This window comes from Microtus ochrogaster, chromosome 5, assembly GCF_000317375.1.
Source record: "Microtus ochrogaster isolate Prairie Vole_2 chromosome 5, MicOch1.0, whole genome shotgun sequence".
NCBI lineage: Eukaryota > Metazoa > Chordata > Mammalia > Rodentia > Cricetidae > Microtus > Microtus ochrogaster.
The window spans coordinates 66,748,910-66,755,248 of NC_022012.1; positions in this window are offsets into that span (position 1 = coordinate 66,748,910).

Genomic DNA, 6,339 nt, shown 5'->3' on the forward strand with positions numbered 1-6,339 from the left:
TGAAGCGAGGTGGCCTTTACAGCTGCCCCCCAGAGAGACTAAACACTGGCCAGGCCTATTTTGAATGGAGAGCCATAAAGTGCCAGCAGTTAACAAGAGGCAAATCTGTAATCAGGGCTATTTATAGCGCGGGCCCCACAGGCGCAAGGCCCAGAGCTGCTGGAACAGAGCAGCCACTGCAGCCGGCTGTGCCGGAGCTGAAGCCAGCAGCCAGCAGAAGCTCGGGTTGGAGGAGGTCTCGATTGTGGGACTACAGTCACGCACACAGTGTCCCGAGGCTGAGGCTGGAGGACAGGACAGAGTCTCCCTCAGCTCGGCTGTGAGGAAGGAAGCTGGGAGGATCTGCTGATCTGCCATCCTTTCTCCTTTCTTACCCACAAATGCTTGGAAGCTAGTGTCTATACCATTGGAAAAATTTAAGCACTTAATTTCTTTCTGTAGCTTTTCCCTATCAAAATTAACCCTCTGTAGAACTAGTATTGCCTGGGATGACTGTGCCTAGCAGCAGACCCACATGCCTCTCTCCCCCCCACCCCCTGCTTTTTTCTCTCCCCCTCTCTGCTCCCCTCTCCATCCTTCCCCTCCTTCCCCTTTCCTTCTGCTGTTCTGAGACAGGGTCTCACCCGCAGCCCTGATTAGCCTGGGACTCACTATGGAGAGCAGGCAGGTCTCACACCCTTGCCTGTCTTCCTGACTCGGTGCTCAGGTTACTAGTGTGCACCACCTCGCTATAGCTCTTCCTATAAACACAGACAGTAATCTAAGCAGTACTCACAGAATACCTAGAGTGATGAACTCATCCCAGGGGGAAATAAAATTAAATCAGGGAATGAGAGACTTAAAATGAGAGTCCATAAATATCGTCAGAGGGTATCGTGTCCTTAAATCAAGACAGGCTACTATAAAATAGAGCTGTCCAGATGGCTCAGTTAGGTAAAGGGGTTTCTCACCACCCCTGACAACCTGGGTTTAATCCCTGGGATCCACAAAGCAGAGAGAGAAAGCCAACTCCCACAGGTGTTCCTCTGCTCTCCACAGGGATGCCTTGGTCTGTACATGTGAGCGCATGCATGTGCCCGCAAACATACACACAACATGAATAAATCTTTGTGAGAACATAAAAATAAGAACAAAAAAAGCTGAGTGGTGATGGCACACACCTTTAATTCCAGCCCTCAGGAGGCAGAGGCAGGCAGATCTCCGTGAGTTCGAGGCCAACCTGGACTATAGAGTGAGTTCCAGGACAGCCAGGGCTACACAGAGAATCCCTGTCTGGAAAAAACAAAAAAATAAAACAACAATAAAGATTGCTGAAAGGGAAATTCAATCAAAGCAGAAGGAAAACTCTGAGCGCTGGGAGTGTGAGCTCTCTGCAGAAGCAGGTGTGAGCATGCATGCGCTGGTGTGAGCATGGAGGTCAGGGACCAATCCTCAGGCATTCAGTTTTCTCCTTCTGCGATGTGTGTCCCAAGGGTTGAATTCATCCATGGGACTGGGTGGCAGGGGGCTTTACCCACTGAACCATCTTGCTGGCCATCATAATGCTGATTTTCAGGCACTGAATTTAGTCAGCAAGCAATGTAAGAAAAACCACATTCTGTTTTGGAACCCAAATGTTAGCACCTTAAATCTTGAAAATATAGAAGGAAAAGTTAGATGAACAGTTAGGAAGAGAAGCGGGAACCAGCTGGAAGATAAAATATGAGGGTTGCTAAAAATTTAATAAAAGGAATGCCACCCATGGCATGTGGCGGGGGAGAGATGAAAGTATTATTTAAACATTTTCAACTTTGTGTGTGTGTGTGTGTGTGTGTGTGTGTGTGTGTGTGTGTGTGTGTTAGCCTGTTTGTCTGTAGTGTACCATGTGCATGTAGTGCCTGCTAGGGTCAGAAGAGGGCCTCGGACCCCGGAACTGTAGTTATAGATGACTGTGGGCCCCTAAGGCTGTGGTGCTGGGATCTGCAGAAACAGTACATGCTCTTGTTTTGTTTTCTGAGACAGGGTTTCTCTGTGTAGCCCTAGCTGTCATGGATTTGCTCTGTAGGCCAGGCTGGCCTTGAACTTAGAGATCCGCCTGCCCCTGCCTCCTGAGTGCTGGGATTAAAGACGTGCACCACCACTGACCAGCAACAGTATGCACTCTTAGCCATTTCTTTAGTCTCAATAGCGGCCTTCCTTAATGGGCCCGTCTTTGCTCTGTGATTTGAGACATCACTTTTAAAAATTGATGAATTTTTTTTCCCTATGTATTCAATCATTTCCTGACTTTCCTTTGCTTTTCACTAGTGTTTGGGTGTTACACCATCATGCCTTTAATAATAGATTAGCGCTGCATTTTGATGTGGGATTGGCCTAGTCACAGCTAGTAGTTTTTTTCCCCCCAAGCTTTCTCTAAATTTCTGTTTCTTATATGTGAACGTTAATATCAATTTGTCATTTTAAAGGTTGCTAGTATCACACTAGATTTTTAAAAATATTTATTAATTTTTAAATTTGTGTTGTGTGTCTGCACAAGGGAGTGCAGGTGGGCGTGGAGGCCAGAAGAGGGCGTCAGATCCCCTGGATCTGGAGCTACAATGGTTTTGTAATGTTGAATCATTCCCTGCAAGAATAGGGCCATCTTCCATTTGTTCGCATACTCCTGAGTTCTCCAGGAGTGTCAAATTACATTTCAAAATATACTTGCTTTCAACTCATTTCGAGGCTGTGTTGAGTGAGGTTTTAGGAATGTGATAGCCAACAAGATGGAGACAACATACGTTGTATTCTCTGTAGAAAAAAAGATCTGCATCTTAAATAGGATTCTGCCTCACACACTAAGTGATGTTTTCAAAGCCCACAGTGAGGCTGGCCGATTCCTTTGATGAGCTTTTTATCAATGTCAGCTGCGGGAGGGAGGCCGTGGGCAACCAGGAAATGCCAGGGACACAGGATTGCTTTCTTTCTTGGGTCTGCCTCTCAGTGCTCTGCAGGAAGCCAGATCTTACCACCTACACCATAAAATTTCTTGAGAAACATAAACAGCTTCTCTCTTCTTGAGGAGAGAAGGCTGATGTAACTAACCCACAGCCAATAATCTGAGACAGACCCTTTCAGGATAGAGCGCAGGGGGAAAGAGTGTAGGGATGAGCAGCCTGGCCATGATTTGTAATAACCAGACACCAGCTGTGCTGCAGAGAACTGTGGCTAGATGTGCACACATGGGCGTGAACATACAGAACACATGCACACGTGTGTATACACACATATACATGTGTGTACAGACACAATATATGGACCTATGCATACACATAGTGTACACACACACATATATATATGCAAACATGCACATACATGTGTACTATACAAAGTGCATGGACAAACGTGCTCATACATGCATGCACGCACACACACACACACGGACTGAAGGAGAGATATATCAGAAAAAAATTTATCTGTGCACAAAGAATAAAGAACCAAGGGGACAGAGTGAGGTCCCTCCCTCAGCAGCTTGCATTAGAGAATCATTAGCAAACTGTGAATCACATTTGGGGATCCGAGGCCACAGCACCCCAACACATTAGGTTTCTGATGAGTCATGTTTCCTTACGATGTATGTCATCGTTTTAGGACTCACTAAGACTGTATAAAATGCAAATCCAGTAAGGTCTAGCTGTCCTTAGTTTATCTGTGCCCTTCCCATGTGGAGCAGAGGAAGGGGCCCTGACTGAGACTCCAGATTGAAGGGTGGTCTCCGGCCTCACCTACAGGTCAAGCATGGGAGATTAAGGTGCACGCATTAGGCCTCCTCAGAGGTGGAATCTGTAGAAAGCCGGAGTCCGGAGACCACCCAAAGAGACTGACCTCACTTCTAGACCTGCTTCTCATTTACTCAGTGGGTGAGCAACGGCGAGCCCTGACGGCGCCTAGCTTACCTTTCTAACTCTCAGATGAGAATGAGGGTGTGCGCTTTTACCAACTTCTTTGGCACTCAGTGGAATGAGACAAAAAAAAAAGGCGAAACGTGTTCAAGAGAATTAAAAGCACCATCTAAACGGCTGCGCTGCGTGCTAGCGCTCTTCGGTGCCGCTCTCCAGGAAGAATGGCCCACAGTTGGGCTCTCACGAATGATTGTCCCAGGGTTTGAAACTATCCACTCCCTCAGGGGCCGAGTCACCCTTTCCATCCTAGTACATAGACGGGTCATTGTGCGCATGCGCGAGGCCAATTTAAAGTGCGAACAGACCTGGATTCCACCAGTCGAAAACACTTCCAAGCCCCATAGCTTAGCAAACAGGCTTCCGAATGAGGCTGCCCCACACAGCTGGCAGGGCACACCGAAGCTGAGTCAAAGGAAAATGGTTATTGTCACCCTGGCAGGGATTCTATAGCCTCCAAGAGACAACATTTCTTATATTCAATTAGGTAACCAACATCGTTTCGAACCTCACATTTGCGGCTGCCCGTTACGGTGCCAGGAGCATTTGCTCTCTGCACCCGAGCCCGCGAACACTAAGAATCTTTGGGGTAATTCAATATTCAGGAGCGTTTTGTGGTGTTGAATTGTGAAATACTTCTCCCACTCAGAAGCCCTAGGGGAGAGCTCAGGCAGATGGCACAGTCCGGGGGCCTGTGCTGTGTGGAGAACACACCGCTCGCCCGAACCTCTGTCCTGGCTGTCCCTCCCGGCCCAAGGTCAGCTTCAGGAGCCAAGACAAGGGTGGCTGGGGTAGAGTATGGCTCCCACAGACCTTGGGGGCTCTTTTCCAACTTGGGCAAGTGTCTCTCTTCTAAGTAACCAACTCTGGAACAATAGTTGACTATGGGTACTTTTGGGGCCAGGAAATCTGTTTTCCTTTGGCTTCTAATTTCTTTCCTTTTGCTCCCTGACAGGGTCTCACGTAGTCCAAACGGATATGAATTCAACAGGCAGCCAAAGACGACCTGACCCCCCCCCCCAGAATGCCGTAGTAAGAGGTGCATATTGCCACGCCCAGTGTACGTAGTGCTGGGATTGAAAGCCAGGGAGGGCCTGGTGCATTCTAGGTGAGCTCCCTACCAGCTGAGCCGCATCCTCAGTCAGCCCTGGCGCGTAATTTCAGTGTGGAATTGAAAGACCTTTTCTGTTCAGGTCAGCTAGCAGTTAATAGGTGGGAGTGTATACCCTAGCTCTCAGATCTCACCCTTCGGAGGTCTTTGCGTTTGTATGGTTACCATAACTCTTTTCCGGGCTCGACTTCTCTTCTGCAAGACTTCCTAAAGGCTCTGAGAGCACCTCATTGTTCTTCCTGCCTGGGCCACCTGGCCTGGTTGATTTCTCTATCTGCCCAGTCACCTCAGGGAGGTAATATGGCTGTGTCTGTGTGCCTTCTCCAAGTCCTCTGCAGGTGCCGTGTCCACGGACCCTCCCTAAGTCCTCTGTAGGTACAGGCTGGGCTCCCCACAACAGCGACCTCCTAGCCTTAGACGCTAAACAAGACTGTCTTTATCTGGGATGCTCAGGCCCAGAGGTTGGGGGGGTGACGGGGCGGGGGTGGGGAGTCTCAGGTCTGGGTAGGGGGCCCAGACACCCTTAGAGGGGGGTGAAGGAGCACAGGAGACTATGAACACTGGCAGTCAGTGGACATCAGGCTGCCCAGGTGTTAAGGTGTGTGCACAGAGGACGTCTTACCGGCCTAGCGGGAAATTCTGACTTCCTACCTGCTGCCCTTAGGTAACGGGAGAGTCACCTAAGAGGTGAACAAATTGCCCACACGCTAGCTCTCACCCGGGGCCGTCGCCCATGGGACACAGATCGGCTGTTTCCATACTCGTCTGTTTCTATTTTTCCTCCCCAAGACAATCTCTGCTGTTCCCCCGCTGGGAGGAGCTCATAATTATCTGTGAGCAGCCCCGCGTCTTACTTCACAGGCCACACGCGCCGCTGAGAATGACTGAGCGGTTCCAGTTCAAAGCCTCCAGCTGGACCCAGCTCCCAGCCAGCGCTCCATCTGCACCCCATTAGCCCTCCTGGGCTGGTCGCATCTTGTTATTATCCTCAGACCCAAAAAAACAAACAGATGTCTCTCCCACAGCCTCTGCCTTCCCCTGCGTGTCAGAGGTTTGCTCCCGAGTGACCCCTGCCACCCCGGTCTCCAGGAGCTCAGGCCTCAAACAGTTGTTTTCACCAGGCATTCCGTCACTGCCCCCTGTCTCCTGCTCCTACAGACAAACCATCTCATTCCTGGACACCGCTTTCCCTGCGGCCTGTTTCTACCCACCATGCCCACTGCCCTAAGCATGGCTACTGAGGACAACCACAGCTCAGCATCTCTCTCTCTCTCTCTCTCTCTCTCTCTCTCTCTCTCTCTCTCTCTCTCT